General features: G+C 38.2%; 1 protein-coding gene across 3 annotated transcripts in view; it reads right to left on the bottom strand.

Moving 5' to 3' along the window:
• Positions 1 to 19,419, bottom strand: part of mpp7a (MAGUK p55 scaffold protein 7a) — a 155,625-nt gene that overhangs the window by 42,512 nt on the left and 93,694 nt on the right. The window lies entirely within an intron of this gene.

The following is a 19,419-nucleotide window of genomic DNA, read 5'->3' as shown; positions in this document are numbered from 1 at the left end:
GGCGTAAACACAATAGATCACTGATTGGTCTGAGAGAATCGTCACTACCAGCGTCATCGCTATAATGTTAAGATTACCTTCATGCTAGCTTGCGCTGTCTCAATTAAACCTGTTGTCATCTGTGCTTTGCTGTAAGTTCCCAAACTCTGTTTTAGCGATGAAAAACATCCACAGGTTGAGAATCAGGAACAACATACCAGTTTTTTCCAGATTTGCAGTTTTGTGGCGGCATAAATACTTAAATGCGTCTCAGCGGAGCGCGTGGACTGATGCAAATATAACAACACACCTATAATCCCTCTCACTCCGAAGTGTTACTAAACTCGATGGAAAAGCTAACCAAGCCAAAGTGAGGTAAGCCTGCCCCAACCTAAACCGTGGGGTACGATGGAATGAAAAAGCGCAATTACATACTGGTACCTCAAATCCATAACAAACATATCTTTATGGTACATATTAGGACCTTTATAAAAGGTACCATACCGTCCCTTTTGTACCTTTATTTCTGAGAGTGTACCAATGTTTGGATTCCAACCTACGAATAACTTTTTAATCAATATATTGGACTCTATAATCCTTTCCCAAAGCTTTGACATGTATGTGTTGAGTGAGAAGGTGAATACACTTGATACAAAGTTTGTTGTATTTATAGTTTATAAGTAGTTTTAAAGCTTCAAAATTTCTTTCAAGAAGGTTGAAAGCATGTGATTGATCCATTCAGATGGACAGGCATATGGCCTTCATTCACTCTCAACCCTTTTTACAATCATCTGCAGAAGGGTTTAGCGGCATTGTACAGGCCCCTGGGGTGGTGTCCAGGAGACCCCCAACATCAAACGGGTTTCCGGAGCAACTTTTAGGCTATCGCACGTTTGAGACCTTTCAAATCCCATCTCATGTGCACGCTAACTATACTGTACTGTATTCTATATCACAGCATTTCTCCTACACTCTCCGAAAAAAGATACACAAAGGTACCAAAGTTGACGCTGAGGCGGTACCTTTTTAAAATGTACACTTTGTACCTAAAAGATACGTATTGGCACTTCTAACATACTTGCAGGTACCTTAGAGGTACATATCTGCACTTATTTGTACAAATTAGGACCAATTTATAAGGGACCGTCCCAGTGACAAAAAGGTACAACTTTTGTATTTTTTTTTCTGAGAGTGGATAGGTGAAACAGGTCAGTCTGTAAACAACTCCACTGGTCTCATTAAGTTCCAACAAACAGCAGATATTTACTGGCTGACCTCCTTAACACGTTCAGGAGGATTCTAACGTAAAAAGATGGATAATTATCACAGGCAATAGCAAAAAGTATTTGGTAGTGCTATTTAAAATATGTATTGGGCACTGCTTTGAGTCATGCTGAATTCATTATGAATTGCTGTCTAGGGAGAACACACTGAAGCAGTGGATTCCATTGTGCTGCATAAGTGGAAAGTCGTGTTCAGCCCAAGTGTTACAGGCTTATGTTGAATACAGACTCTTTGCTCCCCTTGCCCAGAGGAAAATAGATTTGCATCAAGAAGTGATATTCGTTTTTACTCGTCTAATACTCCAGTTATAAAATCAAAGCCGTATTGAATTCATTTTTGTGAAGTTTGTATAAATTAAAAACATTTGTCATATAAAAAAATATGAAATTTAATGTAAGATGCATAATGTAATCAAGTTTGAGGTTTACGATGCCAATTATGGATGAATATGTTTAATAAATACTATAAATAAATACAGTTGTTATAAATACTATTTAATTTATTCAAATAAATTTTAATACAAGACATAGTTATGGTGTATTAGTTGGCACAGGAATATTACACAGGGGTGGAGTCCTAACTGGAGGGTACTGGTTACAATTTGTGGTTACGTTTGTTAAGATGGGTTCATTTAAACTGTTTACATTTACTTTTCTGTTTTCCTTTCCATCACGATTTATGCAAACAAATTGATTTTAAATAATAAAAGCTGAGCAGCCCACAGAGTTTGCATACGTCTGTTGCAGTTTCTCATCATAGGGTTGATCGCTGTACTCTCCTAAAATAAAACCGGGCAGGGACAATACCCGAAACATAGATGAGACTAGAGCTGCAACTAACGACTATTTCTACTGTCGACTAATCTAGCGATTATTTTTCCGATTAGTCGACTACTCTAACGACTATTTTTTATAATTAATATAGTGTTCTTTTTTTGATTAGCTATTTAATCTGTTGGATAATCTGTTTTTCTACTCTCTGTCTGATCTGACAGTCATTGTTTGTTTTATTGTATTTTAACACAACTGAATGCTATTTTCACATATTATCTGTTCTGTTGTCAGATATATAGGGGCGGTTTCACAGACAGGGATTAGACTAGTCCTAGTCTAAAATAATTATAAGAGCTGTCCAAACTGAAAACATCTTGCACTGACATATCTTAAAATACATCAGTGCCCTTATTTTTGCCTCAAAATTCACACAAGTAATGTTTTTAGTAAGGCATGTTTGTTTAAACTAATTATATTTCCTAATTAAACTAAGGTCTAGTCCTGGCTTAAGCTAATCTCTGTCCAGGAAACCACCCTAAAGACTATTAAAATAGTGACTAAACATGACCCAATAACCTTGTGTTTAATCCAACCAGCTGTTCCTTTAACTACTAAGTTACTAAAATCTTGATTTATAAACGCGACATCGCAGACAATTCGGCGCAAATAAAAAAATTGCCATTACACAGAGTTACTACAGAGGCATGTGTGGGCATAGGAGAGAGAGAGCTTGCGCATAAGCACATAGAGAACCAGTGTATGTGGGAAAACACTGCTAACCTTTCATGATAAACTCGAATCAGTCGTCTTCTCTGCCAGTAACATCTGACGTTTACATGAAAATGCAAGTACACAGAAGAATCCGCATGGAAAACACAGCCAACTTTTAATTCTTTCACTCAGTGTCATGTATGAGAGGCGCTGTCGAGGGGCTTCACGCAGAGAAAGAGAGAAAGCGTGTGTGCACAAGAGAGGCACCACCGAGCACTCACAACAATAAATGAAACGGTTTTAAATGAAAATAAAAATGTAAATGTTGCGGCTTTTGTTGATTTCGTGGCGCACACAAACAAATCAATGTATGGATAACACTACCAGGAGCAAAAGCCGCCATTACGCGAGATGAATGTAAACAGCGACGCGTCGACGCATTTTACGCATGTCGACGTATTTTCATAGTCGACGTAATCGATGATGTTGACGCGTCGTTGCAGCACTAGATGAGACGTGTTCACATTTTTCCCTACAGTACAGTATGTAGAAAGGTTATTGTTACTATGGGCTAACCCAGTAGTTCCCCAAATTTTTATTTCATGACCACCTTAAATGGGTATAATCTTTCTTGGGACCCACCAAACTTATTTTTAAATATAATTTTTTTCTTTTTTATAATTGAATAGTTTTTATTTCCCTTATCGTTTTATTAATGAAATATAGGTTTAATTATAATATTTAAATACCTTATGGTATCATATCAGAATCAATGTCATAAACGGTTTGTGTCATTCATCGCCACAGCCAAGCGACTATGCGTCACCGACCTTCTCCCATTGTGCACATTTTGAAAACCCCTGGGCTAACCCAACCTCTAAAAGTAAACTTTGTTCATTTTTACAAAAAATGCACTTACTTTATTAATCGATTTTCCAATTGAGGAAGTCTCGGAGTCCCTGAATGGGAGGTTTTGTGAAATTTAGCTCACTTTTGGGGAAACATTGTCCCCAAACTATAGCTAAGTACACACACTCACAGACAAACAGAGTGGGCCGCCAGGTCAAGCCGGTGCAGTCATCAATAGCAGGTTTAGTAAGAAACATCTGAACTACAAATCCAAAAGGCTGGTTGGAGGACAAAGTGCTCCTGTTTGTCTCATCAATCACCTGGTCCTTCCATCACATAGATGGTAAAACGCCCACTTACACATACACAAAAACATTATTATTAACAGACGCATGCAATACATTCGCCGAATTGTTGTCTGGCCAGTACTGACCACTGCAAGACAGAGAGACAGCTCCAATCATGCAATGCCCCGTATAATGGCTCAGAATCAGTCAAAAGATGCACATCTGCTCCAGCTTTCAATATCCATGCCTAATTCCAATCTAGCCTATCATACAGTACACACAAAATCACAGACGTACTGTTATGCCAAATGGCCCCCTTGAAATAAAGATCTTTATAGGGAAGTATCCACCTGAGCAGGGGTCAGTGCAGGGAAAAGCGTGGTAATTGAAAGCCATGTGCAGCTACATGCCTTCAGGGCTCCTGGCCTCAGTGCTCCTCCTACAGGAGCGAACCTGCGGACAGATGAGATAAACTCATTTTGGAAATGGAGCGTTTTTTATTTCAGCCTAAAACACGTCTCCATTTTTCCATAACTCCTTCCTTAATTGGATTCTGGGGGCTGATGGCTTTCCCAGCTTTAGCTTCTCCTCCTGAATGTTTTCATCTGCTGTCGGTTTTTTGCCCATCTTTCTTCTAACTCCTGTAGTCTTTATTCTCTGTTTATTCTCTTTTTCATAGATTGCAGTCGCTGTCACATTGTAGAGAGGTATTAAGGATTAGCCTAACTGAACAATCCTGTTTTGACATAAAATAAATATCTGGGTCTGATTTACCAGTCCAAAATGGGTTGGATGTTGTCAGACACTGATAGGATAAGAAAGGAATAAACAGTTTGTTCTGCTAGAGCATAAATCATTTCACACACTTTTATGCACACTATACCGCACATCAAATACACAAACTAACACACACATACACTGGCGTGTACACTGTAAAGATTAATTGTTGGACTTGTTTAATGTTTAAGTTTAAATAACTTCTATAATAAGTGATTTAAACTTTTTTGACTAAGTAAAAGTTGCTATAAATTAAGTTAAAGTAACTTAAGCCCATTTAACTTTGTGTTTTATTTATTTATACCAGTCCTTCCAGAAGTTTTTTTTTTCCAGTTTTTTTGTGATTGTTGCTGGCAAAAATCCTTGATTATGCGGCACGTTTTCTTAAAAAAATGTAATGGAATATGTGGGATATTTATGCAATTTTATGCGATGAAATTGCGGGAACTTGCAAAAACTGTTTGCAGCTTTTCAATGATGTTCATGTCACTTAACCATGTCACTTCATAACTTTCCCATGGCTGCGCTTGTGTGAAGTAAATGCAATATTATTCTGCTAAGATATATGTGATTTTTGCTTATTATGAAATCATGCAAGCACTGCATATTTTGCGCACAGAAATCTGCAATTTATGCTGTGAAAGTGTGGCATACTTGAATAAATTCGGCCCCCGGATAAATATGCAGACTTTGGCTAAGCATTGAATCATGGAATCGCATAATCGCGTGTTTCTGGGAGGACCAACGTTATACCAACTCCTTACTAATCAAGAAAGTTAAAATGACTTGTTAATGCAAGTTGTTTAAACTTAAAAATGTAAGTGCAACAAGGATTTTTTTACAGTAGTGTAAGGGCCGTTCACATTATAATGATAAGGATAACTATAACAAAAAATAAGAATAGCGGAGTTCACAACCCAACTATAACAATAAAAATAAATTGAACGATATCGTTGGGATCACTTGCTGAGCGATTTTTTTTTTTCAACTGATGAACGATAAATCAACGATTGACAGCAAATCAAATGTATTTGAACTTCAAGTGCACACGTATTGAAATGACAGATGACACGACGGAGAAGCTCATTGCTGAGGTCTATAACATAAAATGACGTTACTGTCCAGCGCTGATGTTGCTGTGAAATTCACTAAGTAATGTTTTTTTTCTAAAAAAAGGTAAGATATTAGATTACACAAACTATAAGATTCAGTGTTTAGAGTTAACGCAACGTGTTGAGGACATCTTACCCTCTGTGTAAATGCAACAAGAACAGCATATTTACATATTCAGTAAACAGTTTGTTTTCGTTATAGTTAACGTTATAATGTGAATGGCCTTAATACATGTACATATCAATGTTTCTTACAGAATGTGTAAAGTGTCTTAAAGGGACATTAATTTTTTTTTTAAATATGATCATTTTCCAGCTCCCCTACATTAGAGTTAAACATTTGATTTTTTCCATTTTAGAATCCCTCCAGCTGATCTCCGGGTCCACTTTTAGCATAGCTTAGCACAATCCATTGAATCTGATTAGACCATTAGCATCGCACTAACAAATAACCAAAGAGTTTCGATATTTTTCCTATTTAAAACTGGACTCTTTTGTAGTTACATAGTGTACTAAGACTGACAGAAAATTAAAAGTTGCGATTTTCTAGGCAGATTTGCTAGGAACTAAACTAGTCCCCCAGCTATTGAAAGTAACCAAGATAACTATTTTCAGGCAGTGCGTATTACTACGCCTGCTGCAGCCATGTTACAGCAGCAAAATTCTTGATTATTACGCCAGTTTGAGAGTATACTTCCTAGCATATCTGCGTATATCTAGAAATGCATATCTAGAAAATCGCAACTTTTAATTTTCTGTCTGTCCCTTTAATAATAACGTTTGCAACACAAAGAGTGAACATTACTCAAATGTTTTGGATCTGAAACTTAATTACATTGTAAAAAGCAAAAAGTTGGATCAACTTAAATAATTACTTAATTTGGTAACACCTAAAAAATTTAATTTTATTCAACTTAAAATTTCACTTTAGGTGAGAATTTTTGGTTGAATAAACTTATTTTTTTTAGGTGCTACCAATTAAAGTAACTTTTTAAGTTAAACCAACTTTTTACAGTGTACGCATGTCTAGCAATGTCTCCACATGCTGAGTGGACTGAGAAAAAATGCTGAAAAGCAACACACCGTCATGTAATTCGGCCTCTCAAATTTATAAAAAAATACAGGAATTTACAAACTATATACAGACAAACCCTAAATCCTACAAGTGCACACTTATTTTGTGAAACACAGCTGAAAACCACAGTGCTGAAGGATAAGAATGGACGGAACAGCTGGATTTAGGGCTAATTTTCTTTACGCCCCTGACACCCACCTTCCTCCTAGGGCCACAGGGTGGAGCAGCATAGTAAAGCTGTGTTACACAGCCTAACATTACTACCACACCAGGTTTAAATCATAACAGCATATTAGACAGCAGGCCAGTCTAAGTACAATGATAAGGCTTGCAAAGCTTTGTTTTTTGAAAACGGTTTATGTTTCTTTTTCCTCAAAAAAATTCTCCTGTTACATGGAATGTGTAATGCATGACAAGGGCGCGGAAGCTGGAAGGAGCCGTCCGGAGACAGGCCCTGGAGATGCTTGGCCATTGGGAGGAAGAAGAGAGGCTACGGTCAAAATGTTAGTAATAAAAGCGAAAGAAAAACAGAAGGGCAGGGAAAAACATGGAAAAGGTTATCCTTACTGAATGACAGCGATTGATTGAACTTGGCAGATAGGATTGTGCAGCTTTATTTTGAAACTTTGTACCCACCGGATCTCCTGTGAAATCGTAAGACCAGAAACGTCTAAGTGGCTAGGGCTTACACAAACAGACTAATGTGAACTAGTGGGTGAAAGAAATGGGGACAGAGAGAAAGTGCGAACAAGACAGGAAGGAAAAGATCGATGGATCTTGGTGAGTCAGAAAGAAACCCAGAAGAACAGGACGGGAGAACGTAACTGGCCGTCCCGACGGCAGGTATTTAAGAGTACATTAGTCTGTGTGGTGACAGATAATGAGAATGCTATGGCACTCTCATTTTCCACACACTGATGTTAGAGATGGAAACCAGACTAACTGCCTGACTGAAAGTCGGCCTTCAAACAGCCCGGTGTCCAACACGTACCACATCAAGAGCCAGTCGGACCAAAACCGTACCACAAAGACTGGAAACAAACCAGTGCCTTTAACTGCAATATGTTTAACATTTATAAAGAGCAAAAACACTGCCAACACACAGAAAGTGCAGCTGCTTCGTATGGCAATATGAGAAACCAGAGCATGTTTGGCTTCGTCTTACCACAAGACTGCGAGAGAAGCGATTACTTAGATTTCACTGATATATGTACAGTATTTCGGTTTGATTCTCCACTTTGATTCATGAGTGAGAGTGAACAATGCTTGAGCGCTCGTGAACTGCTACTAACAATAACAGAAAGTAGATGTTAGATAAAATGCAATAAGTACTTAGAGAGGTTTATGGTCATGACAGTGGGAATTATTGCTGAAAAGTACAGATTGAAAACATGGATTGAGCCAAGAGGGGAATCAAGCGGTAATCAACTCTACCATTTATAAAGGAAGAGATATATGAAACTAGAGGGAGGCTAGACAGTCAAACAGTCCTATAGGACATGCAACAGCGTGCAGCCACATGTCAAAAAAGATTTTTGTCTGACAGACGAGACGCACATGACAGAAAGTGAAAGAGTAAGAGAGTCATTATTCATTCGGTAATATGAATCAAACAGCACAGAGTTATGGTATGGGGTGAGTGACACACAAAGCAAAATCCAAAAGAGCTCACCAATATGGAGTCCACTTAAATAGCTGGCAAAGTCAGAGTCCTCTTCAAATTACAAAAAGTAGGGAAGCAGAGGAGACCAGGACAGAGTTATATTATAGAGAAAAGAAATATAACTCAATACAATAAATACTACTAAAAGACACAATCTATTATAAAAAACACAATGGGCTACGATACTGTAAGTGGGATTAATCCGGGCAGCCACAATGCAACTGTCAAACAAGGATGTTGAACTCTTGCGTCTTGTCACAACATATTGTGTTGCCAATAAGTGTGAGTGTACGTGTGTGTAAAAGAGAGATACAGTAGGGCAAGTGAACTCTTGGCCCTGTAACACACTCTGCTACGCTTCATTAAGGTGGTTGTGGTCCAATGAACACTAATTCAGCATGTCTTCATTGTTACCACATACAGGGGTCCCAAGTCAATGATCTAACAGCTATGACATCTAAAAACAAGTTAGTCTGAAAGCTGTACCTACAATGTCCTCCGCTGGGAAGGCAAAGAAAAGGAATAAGAAAAAAAATAAAAGGTGAAAAACAGATCAAGAGAGTAAAGAGGAAAAGAAAAAATGGAGAAACCTACCCCATTTAACTGCCTCAGCATCTTACGAAGAGAAGAAAAGTGCAAACAAAAGGAAAGATATAAGTTATATGAAGTTAAACATTAACAAATCAACATATTTTACTATGTTCTTACCTCAACTTAGACAAATTAATACATCCCTATCTTTATTCAATAATCTTTGTACAGTACAGTGCGTGATGAATGTGTTAGCATTTAGCCTAGCACCATTCGTTCCTTAGGATCCAAACAGGGATGAATTTAGAAGCCACCAAACACTTCCATGTTTTCCCCATTTAAAGACTGTTATACGAGTAGTTACACAAGTAAGTATGGTGGCACAAAATAAAATGCGGCAATTTTTTAAATGGATAAAAAATGAGAACTATATTGCATGGCGGAAGAGCACTTAGTTTGCAGCACTTCGACCTCAGCGCACAGTAAAATCATCACTTTTGAATACTCCTCCCACACTTAAACTTCCGTCAATATTACTGCACCAATGAATGGGGCAAGGCTAAATGCTAACACATTCACAACATGCTGTACAAAGATTAAGTGCACACATTGAATAAAGATAGGTATGTATTAATTCATCTAAGCTGAGGTAAGAACATAGTAAAATATTGAAAAACGGTGGTGTTTTCTTTAAAGGTGTTTTTTTTATTTCACCCGTAGAAACATTAATCTTTATTGAAAGTGTGTCATATTTGTAGTCGAAATGTAACATACATTTAGAATTTGGTGCCTATTTGACCGAGAAAAAAGGAGTGTTTGTAGTCTCACCCCCTCAACAAATATTGGACTTCCCTTTCTCAATGATGCAAAATGATGATTTTTACATCTTTGAAAGAAGGAAGTGCAACACTGAAAGGTGTATTTCTCCCGTCTCAGCGGCAACTGAGAAAATGATGCACAACCATTCAAAAACACGACTGGGGTTCTAACTATACAAAGCTTCATGCAAATGGGTGAAGTGTCCCTTTAAGAATCGGATCACAAGTGGATGAAGCTAAATCCAGGCGTAAACAGGGTGCGAAATGTCTCGAGCTTGTTGGTTGATTTCACATAACCGCCATGAGTGCACAATTCTTTAAAAAAACACAAGGGGGGGGGCTGCAACGACAGTATCAGAGACAGTAACAGATGGCGCTCCTTAACTGACAGTGTAACCCCATACAGTGCAAAGCCATTCAATACAGTGTAAAAACAGCATTTAAAGAAGCTCTGCAAAACTTTGATAAGTAGTATGAACTCCCAGGCAAAAAATACATTTCCAAAACAGCAGTTCCAAATTTAGGGAAGTGAAGGATGCTATTCTTAAGAATCTGTAAGGAATTGATTTTATTGCAGCCACTACAAACATGTGGTCCAGTACTAATATGACCTTAGTAGGATTGGCTGCTATTTAAGGCCTCTTCTGGCAATTAATCATAATAACCGGCAAATTTTGTCAGGCAATAACCATCAGCCAATTTTCATAATCGTGACGGCCCTACTTTCAAACACATTTTGAGGTATTCAAAAACGCATTCGAGCAGCCACAAAAGACCTCCTACTCTTCGCTTATTGTTCTAATGTGATGTAGCGAACACAATGTTTTTACATCATACCTGACTTCTAACGCAAACCCACAGTGTACTTTCATCGATTAAACTAAAGCTGCTGCTCTTTGTCTGGTTCATATTTAATCAAATGCTTTAAAATTTTAGAGAAAGCTGCAGACTTGGACATAATATTAGTGTGCGTTAATTTAAACCCGTCAATTTAAACCCCCTCGCATTTTAACGAAAGCAGAGGGACTCATCCATAGACCAACCCCTCAATGTAATCAGGACAAAAAGCAGTCGAAAGTGGACAAAAGAGATGGATAAAAACACCAGGTGTAAACGTAAATGTCTCTGTCTCGTCCACTTGTGATCCAATCGACCAAAATGCATCTTAATGCAGGTACTGTATAAACAGCCACAAACATTTTCTTTAAACAACACTATCAAATATTGATACTTACTGTATTATTAATAATACTGGATATTCTGATTCTGTAATGGCGCTTTTCTATTGCATAGTACCCCACGGCTTGGTTTTGATCAGGTCGAGTCAGCTTGGTTAGCTTTTCCATCAAGTTTAGTAACACTTCGGAGTGGGTGGGATTATAGGCGTGTCGTTATATTTGCGCTGCCTGCTGTGACATCATACAAGTGAGAGCGTCGTTGTACATTCCCATACATTTATTTAATTCTCAGTCCGCCACAAAATTTAAATTGACCACCATAAATAGATGTTTGCACATCACGTTTATCTCTACCTCTGTCTCACATGACAGTTTCTGTACAAACACCCGTGGCGTCGGTCGACGCGTTCCACTGCGCCTCATTTTAGTTGCATTTAAGCATGTATGCGGCCATGCGCGTCGCGATTGTGCTGCCACAAACTGAAAGTCTGGAAAAAAATTGGTATGGTGTTCCTAATTCTCACCCTGTGGATGTTTTTCATCACTAAAAGGGAGTTTGGGAACTTTACAGCAAAGCCCAGATGACAACATGTTTGCTTGAGACAGCGCAAGCTAGCGCTAAGGTAAAGCTAATCTTTTACATTATAGCGATAACGCTGGTAGTGATGATTCTCTCAGACCAATCAGTGATCTACAGTGTTTTCAAGTCACTTTCAGCTCAGGTCGCTTGGAACCCCGACCGAGGTGGTACAAAAAAAAGTATCAGGTACTATGTACTGCACCCAGTGGAAAAGCCCCCAAAAAGAGCTGACCCAAACCAAACCATGGGGTACTATTCAATGGAAAAGCGTCATAAGTATTGTAAGGATATGGGTCTCCAGAGGTCTCCATCTTCAGGTTTTTAATAACAACTTTTTAATAATCTCTTTGTGTCCTGCCTTGTATCTCTTTATCTGCCTTGCGGCTGAGTGAAAGTGTTAACTCACAACACAGCTTAGAATATTCAAGTATCAGACAAAGTAATTTTGTTGACAAAGAGACATTTAAGGAGACCTAGTGCAAGAATTGGTGAGCTGGATCTAAACATTGGATCTGTAGGATCTAAGTCATAGTTAGATCTATCAGCATTAAACTTTACTTCTTAGAAACAACTCAAAACAGCTAACATGGTTCATAAGAGCAGAGTAAGTGTGTGTGTGTCCGCATGTACATGTAGGCCTGAGGACATGGGAACATTTGGAGTCACTTTAAAAGCTTCCTCCCATCATGTGGTCTTAATTCTACTAAACAAGCTTAAATCAAAACACACATGTGTAAAGGGCAACATCTACTAGCAAAACAGAGCTTGCCATGCACACACACGCACTGTAACAGCGATACGATGAAGAAGTGGATGGAGGGCAGAAACATTCTTTCGTGTGCTGTCAGTGAAGCGAATCCTTAGGCATCTGCCTTCTTGTTATTGTGGTCCAGAGGACCAAAGGAGAAAATGAATTATGAAGTCAACAACGAATTAATGATTAGCGAAACCAAAGGCATATTAAAGGCTTGAAACCACCAAGGTTAGGCAAAGTAAATAAATACAAAGCAAATGTGCATGATTCACAGGTGAAAATAAACACCTGTCACAGATGTCTTTAATACTGAAAACGTTTGGTGGCCTTTTCCTGTTGGAGTTATTGGAGATATCTGTATTTAAAATCACTTTTGGTCTATGTTAGTTTAAGAGAATAATGAAAGGTTATATATTAAAATGTGAGGAAAGAAAGAAAGAAAACAGAGAAATATGTGGATAAATTAGACAAGGGGTCAAATTGTTGCAACATTTACAGCAAAGAATGATTCCAAAAGATAACAGATGCTGTTTGTCTGATTTAAAAGCTGAATTAAAAACAGAGGGAGCGTACAGATGATTATTACAAATATGTAGGGATGGTGGGTGTAGATTAAAGGGATGGCTAAATTGTTTCCATATCTTCTATGATGACTAAACAATTGGATTGAAAGTTTATCTGGCCAAACAAACATCCAAAGGGGCTCAAAACAGGGCATGTGATGAAAATGGATACGTCAAGCAGCTTCTCTCAAATGCAAATCCATTGTATGTACTGTATAGATTTGCCTATTTTGCCAATGTTTACTTGCACAGATTGCTGATTCCACATGTACTGTTTATATGTGCAATGCCCAATTATAATATTACTTTACATGTGCATCCCATGTATGATACACAACAAGATGCTTTTGAGTTAGACAACACAGAATGGCACCCCAGTGCAAAACTGCCAAGTATGGGTTTCTATTAAATCCTAAACATAACAAAAAAGGACCTTTTTCTGCTGCCAACAATCATGCAGCATTTACAAATTAACCGCACATCCATTCTTGTCCTACAAATAAAATGCAAGGTTTTTCTGAATTATATTTGCTGTGTCCAAAATTGCTTACTGTGACAATATGTACTGAATTAGATGAAGTACCTACTGCTTTACCGTTAAAACAGTATGCAGAGTATATCATCCCAAAGTGAATGGGTTTCTTGAATGGGGTTTTGGTTAAACTCCTTAAATAAGATCTTGGGTTAACATAAACCCAAGATATTTTCACGTTTATTGGGTGATTTTATCAGGTAACATCTGGGTTAATTTCCCTAATGTTTTTTGAATAATACAAATTTGGACATACTACTCGCCTCGCATACTGATTTTTGCCTATTTGGTATGGAAGTATGCAATTTTAGATGCAGCATTTGTGAAGGTGATCAATGTCAAAGTTTGCTACTCAGGAAAGTCGCCTTTAAAACCAATGACAACAATCTTTTTAAGTCAAGTCTTGTAATAAATAATTTTCCTTTAAAGGGCGTGTTGCAGGTTAACCACAACTGTCGATTAAGGGGTACATAAATCACTCAAGATATGTGTATAATTTTAAAAATGTCTCAAAAATGGTCTTAAAGAACACTTTTTTTACGTTTTTGGTATTAACGTTTTTTTTACGAAATTCTACGATGACGTCACGTTGGGTAGAAGTGGAGAAAGCCTCAGCCAGAGCCATATAGATGAGACATTTATTGCTGTTTAATACTTACGTATACAATTTGGAAATCATATATACATCGTAGGAAATATATAATGTGTTATACTGCAAAGTTACCATGCTAATTATTATTTATGATATCTGTGGAGATAAATAAAACTTCGCAAATCTGCTGATTTGATCCATTCATGTCCTGACCACCAGGCTAGAGATTTTTAAACATCCTTAATCCACACTTACTAGTCTATCAAATAATATCTCAAATATATTGTTTTGTGAAATAAAAGGATGCTTTGTTATATTGTTTATGCGATTATAACGAATCACACGATCATTTTATACGCAGCAGTCAGCAGCTGCAGCACAATCGGATCCGACCGCATACATACTGTAATAAACAGGCGTTCGGCGGCTTTTTACATCACGCCAGACTATGCCATTTGAGGAGGAACCGCTCATTGATCACCGTATTTTTATAAATCCTGTACATGTTTGGACCTGCCGAACAGGTTGAGCACTTTCATATACTTTGTTGAGCAGAGAGGCTGCACTTTGACCAGCGGGCTGCGGGAACCGACGCACATCACGCCGCCAGACGGTGTTGTTAACTCGAAACGTATAACTATTATCAGATCGACCCACCGGGAAAGTCCCGACTCTCTCGATTGCCATTCCGCTACTGGCTGTAAGAAAGTGAGTGCGTTTGGGTCGCTGGTCCCCGCGAACAGATGTGACGTGCCTCACTCACCTTCCAGGATTAGAGACATGCTGCCAAAACCGTTTGTGCTGAAGATCGCATAAAGTTACACCCATTTCAGGCAGGATCATGGACCCCCTCAATCCAGCATGCACGAGTATGTTAATTGTTTGTTTACTTTCTACACGAAGATATGCTAACGTTATGCTATCTGGCTGTCTGCCTATCTCTCTATACTAGCCTATCCATCTGTCTGTCTGTCTGTCTGTCTATCTATCTATCTATCTATAATCTGCGCTATCAGAACTGTACTTTACTCGTCTTTCTATAGTCATTCTCAATGCTCTCAATGCGGCTTTGGTAAATTCTCTCCCCAGCGTGACGTCATACAGTGCTTTGTGGGGGAAAGGAGAATCATTGCAAACCGCTGTACTTTTTCATACTTTTTCGGGTTTTGTGATACCCAACAACATAAAATACAATGGATAACACTTTAAATGGTTATTACACACAAGCAAGTTGCACAAATTCGTAAAAAAAAAAACCTGCAACACGCACTTTAAGTCCCTCTGAAACATTATTTAATGGAGAATTAAAATAAATTTCAGAACCTTCTATACTTGCTAGATATTACTGTGTCTATTTAACCATTGTGCAATGTTCAAATTCACTACCCTTTTGTGTTGTTAGTGGCCAAAAAAGGCCACTAAGTTAAACAGCTGTAAAAATGTATCAGATGAATATTTTTTTTTCACATTTTGTTGTACAAGCAAGAAATTAGGTTTTGTTTTTTGCACAGGCCTACTAAAGGGTTAATGGTGCCACATGGTGATCAACAGTAAAAATGACAAATTTCACCTCTTTGCAAAAGGAAAAAACACAAAGAATCAAGAATGCATGATAATAAGGTATCATGGCTCTGCAATCAAAACATTTTGTTATAATGGAAGTCAATGGGTCAAAAATGCCCACAAACAATAAATGAGGGAGACAAAAATCAAATCGGAATCTGCACAAAAACTAACAATGCATCAAAGTCAATGTTTTACTAATGTTTTACATGACCAAGACTGTGAAAAAGGTTAAAAAAAAATCCAGTCCACAATTACTTTTTATATTGAAAACTGGCATTTTGTGTTTTTTTTCCCAAATCAGTGACACCACTTATAAACTTGGCAATTAAAGAGTTAAAATCATGGAATTTTGTAAACATTTGGTAGTTCTGATCAGTACTAAGGTTGATTAACAGATTTATGCAAAAAAAGTGAAAAAAAAAAAAATATTCATCTGATACATTTTACAGCAGTTTAATTTAGTGGCCTTTTTTGGCCACTAACATGAAAGGGTAGTAAATTTCAAAGCGTTTTCTTAAAATATATGTGAATATAAGATTTGTCACCAAAACTTATTCCATTTGCTGAAACACAGAGAAAGTTGTTGCCAAATAAAAAAATTGCCAAAATTGGCCCCAACAACACATAAGGGTTAAGTCTATGATTTCTATGACATTTCCAAGTCTGGAAATAACAATTTAAAAATTCCCTTTAAATGTTCAGGTTTTCCATGACCGTGGGAACCTAGTTTAAAGTTTACTCCCTGTATCTATCCAAGAACATGAGCTCTGTAATGGGTATGACATACTGTATAGCCTTAGCTTGTGATCATGCTGTTCTGATAAGTAAGGCTCTCTATAAGTCCACATTTTTGTAGCATAAAACACTGGCATGTGTTCAGTCAACTAGAGAACCCCTCATCGTTGCTCTTTGAAATATGGGCTGATGTCACAGTTTCACAGGCCAGTGGACAGATGGGCTCACTCTTTAAACACACACAAACCTTTCTTCCAAGCACACCTTAATGCACCTGTACAGGCATAAATGCACTTAAACGCACCAATGTGTATACTAAACTGGCACGCACCACACCCATACCTTGTCCGCTGTTTAACTCTGAACTTTCACTGTTTCCATATGACTGTGGCTAACTGAGATCAGTGTCCTGCATTTTGGGTTTGATCTTTCTTGTTTACGGTCTGGTTCTGGTCAGGCAAGACATGGACTTTATTAGCCTTCTCTGTTTCTGAGAATTTTACGTTTCTCTTATAAATTACCGCACTTGACGTGATGCCAGTAAATGCGCACAAACGAAATGTCGCGAAGAAGCGGTGCTTTGATTCTGATAATATTTATTCTTGTTCGTTAGATAAAATCCAAAGAGTATGCGAGAGGGGCGGGCAGTTTCACCACTCCTGGGGTGGTCCTGGAAAACTCATCAATACCCATACCTCAGTGACACGCACATCAACTTTTCCTTCTTTTCTTTGTTTGGACCGTCTGATGGGGAAAATGGAAAAGGTGGGAGGCCAAGCATGTGCCATGGGGGAGAAGAAACCAGAGTGACTGTATTATTGAATCAAGTGCACATATGTGTGTGTGTAGCTGTATGGATGACAGTAACATGGTGAGAGTGTTGCTGTGCGTCTGTCTCGTGGTTTAAGGCTTAAGTGTGCCCATGTGTTGACTGCCTGTGGAGCGAGTAACCCAGCGCAGTTTTGCAAAGGCCCCTGCTGTCAGTTGCTGGGAGGGATTAGGGCTGTGGTGTACAAACACACACACGTTCACAAATATCAGACACGGGAGATTAATGGAAACCAGAAGAGGAAGATCATGTACAGGACATGAATACATGTGTGCACATATCAGCATGGCAGCAGTCAGAGGAGTCTGCGATGTACGAATGCATTCGTTTCACCTTGCGCCTCGATCCTTCACTCTTTTTCTTTTTTATCAAATCTTTTTCTGCTCTGAGGGTTTCATCAGCCTGTCTGCATTGCACTGGGCCTCTCACATACGATGGGTGAAAGGTCCCTTCTGCTTTAGTGCTTGTTTAAATTGTAGGTAGTTTTATCAGCATTAGACTAAAAGGTCAGATGGTACAGCATAACTGGGTCCTGACCAACATGAATGAGTGTTCATGCATTTTTGGAGGGTCTCTCATGATAATGGCAACCCAGATGTGTCTCACATAAGGCGAATATTCCCATCATTAATTCAGGAGGGAATAGAGGTGTGTAATTTTCTTAGTTAACTTCAAATTCAAGGACCTTTCAAGGAATTTCCAGGTCCAATACCATTCAAAGTAGGGCTGCACGATTCTGAGAAAAAATCTAATTGCGATTTTTCTGATCAAAATTGCGATTCGCGATTCATTAGTATATAATAAAAGAGCTACATCCAGGTTTGTTGTGGTGGTTTTAATACCACCAAAGAAAGATGCTGTGCTACTGTTGATTTAAAACCTCTTAAACATTGTACCAAGTTGTCTGCAGGACTTTGCTCTTCTGCAGACAAACTTTTTTTTTATCTAAGAACATTAAAATACAATTTAACAAAAATTTATTGAAAGTTTTCTTTAAAATAACATATAGGCCAATGTATTTTGGCTGCACTACAACAATGCTTCTGACAAGCAAATGTTTAGTTTTTTCTTTTAATCATAAGACTATAATCATCTTGTTTTACTTTTCAGGCATCTGTAATAAATGTAAATATATTAGTTATTAGAATCTATGATTTAACATAAGCAAAAAATACAAATAAAACACTGCACAGTCCTCACTGTAGGATTTTAAATGTCGATCTGCAGAAGCTTGTTCAGTTAAGAGTAAGGAGTGATTTTAATTTTTGGTGTGTAATAAACATTTCTGACACAGAAAGCACCAGGTTACTGTCTGTCACTTTAAGACACAAGACAGCTTTAAAACTGCTCTGCTTTAATGTACTGATAAACATCCAGCTGTTTATGTTCACTTAGACAAGAAAGAAAACTGAAGTTTAGTGATCACGCGTGTGCTGACTGCTCTCTGTGTGCGCGCTTCATGAACCCTCGTGCCTGTAAATATTCAAAGCGGTGCAGATGTGCGCGTGCAAGAAAGTATAATGTACCTCTTTCGTCTGCTGTGTCCCGGGCTTTAATGAAACCTGCTTATAGTCTGATGAGGCGCATGTCATTGTTTGCGATGCATGACGAGAAACGGACGTATATACACACCTTTCTTTAAGTCCAACATTACACAAAAGGGAAATGTTTTCGCGCATTTCTGTCCTTTCATTTGCCGGTTAATGAGTTATAATGGGTTTTTAAAATGACTGAATCCAAAATCTGCCAACTTCCTGACATTCCGCGTTGTGCAGTTAATTCCATTTGTATGCATTTCGCGATTCTGTCCGTGTTTTCCGCATCGCATCTGCACTTTGTTGAGGAGTTGAACTGCTGCTCGCGCAATGGCGTTATCTGACGTGTAGTCAGTCAGCACCTCAGTGTTAATGCACTCTATTGGTTTAAACTGCATCAAACGTAAAATGCGCATGAAGCGAACTGTCAAAAACTGCGTACTAGATGATTGTTATATTTGATAGTTTTGAATCGAAATAATCGCAGCTCTTGCGATTCGAAAATCGCATCCATTCACATCGCGATTTCGGTTTAAAAACGATTAATCATGCAGCCCTAATTCAAGGACTAAATGGGGGACACATTTCAAGTAAGAGCAAGGTTACATCGTGTTACGTTTTAAGATACATTGTTACAGTTCCCTTTTGATGGAAGTTGCGCTGCGTCACTGTGGTGACACTTTGGGGATGCCTCCA

Source organism: Paramisgurnus dabryanus, chromosome 1, assembly GCF_030506205.2.
Source record: "Paramisgurnus dabryanus chromosome 1, PD_genome_1.1, whole genome shotgun sequence".
Taxonomy (NCBI): domain Eukaryota; kingdom Metazoa; phylum Chordata; class Actinopteri; order Cypriniformes; family Cobitidae; genus Paramisgurnus; species Paramisgurnus dabryanus.
The sequence above is the reverse complement of the archived record's forward strand: the minus strand, read 5'-3'. Positions and strand labels throughout refer to the sequence as shown.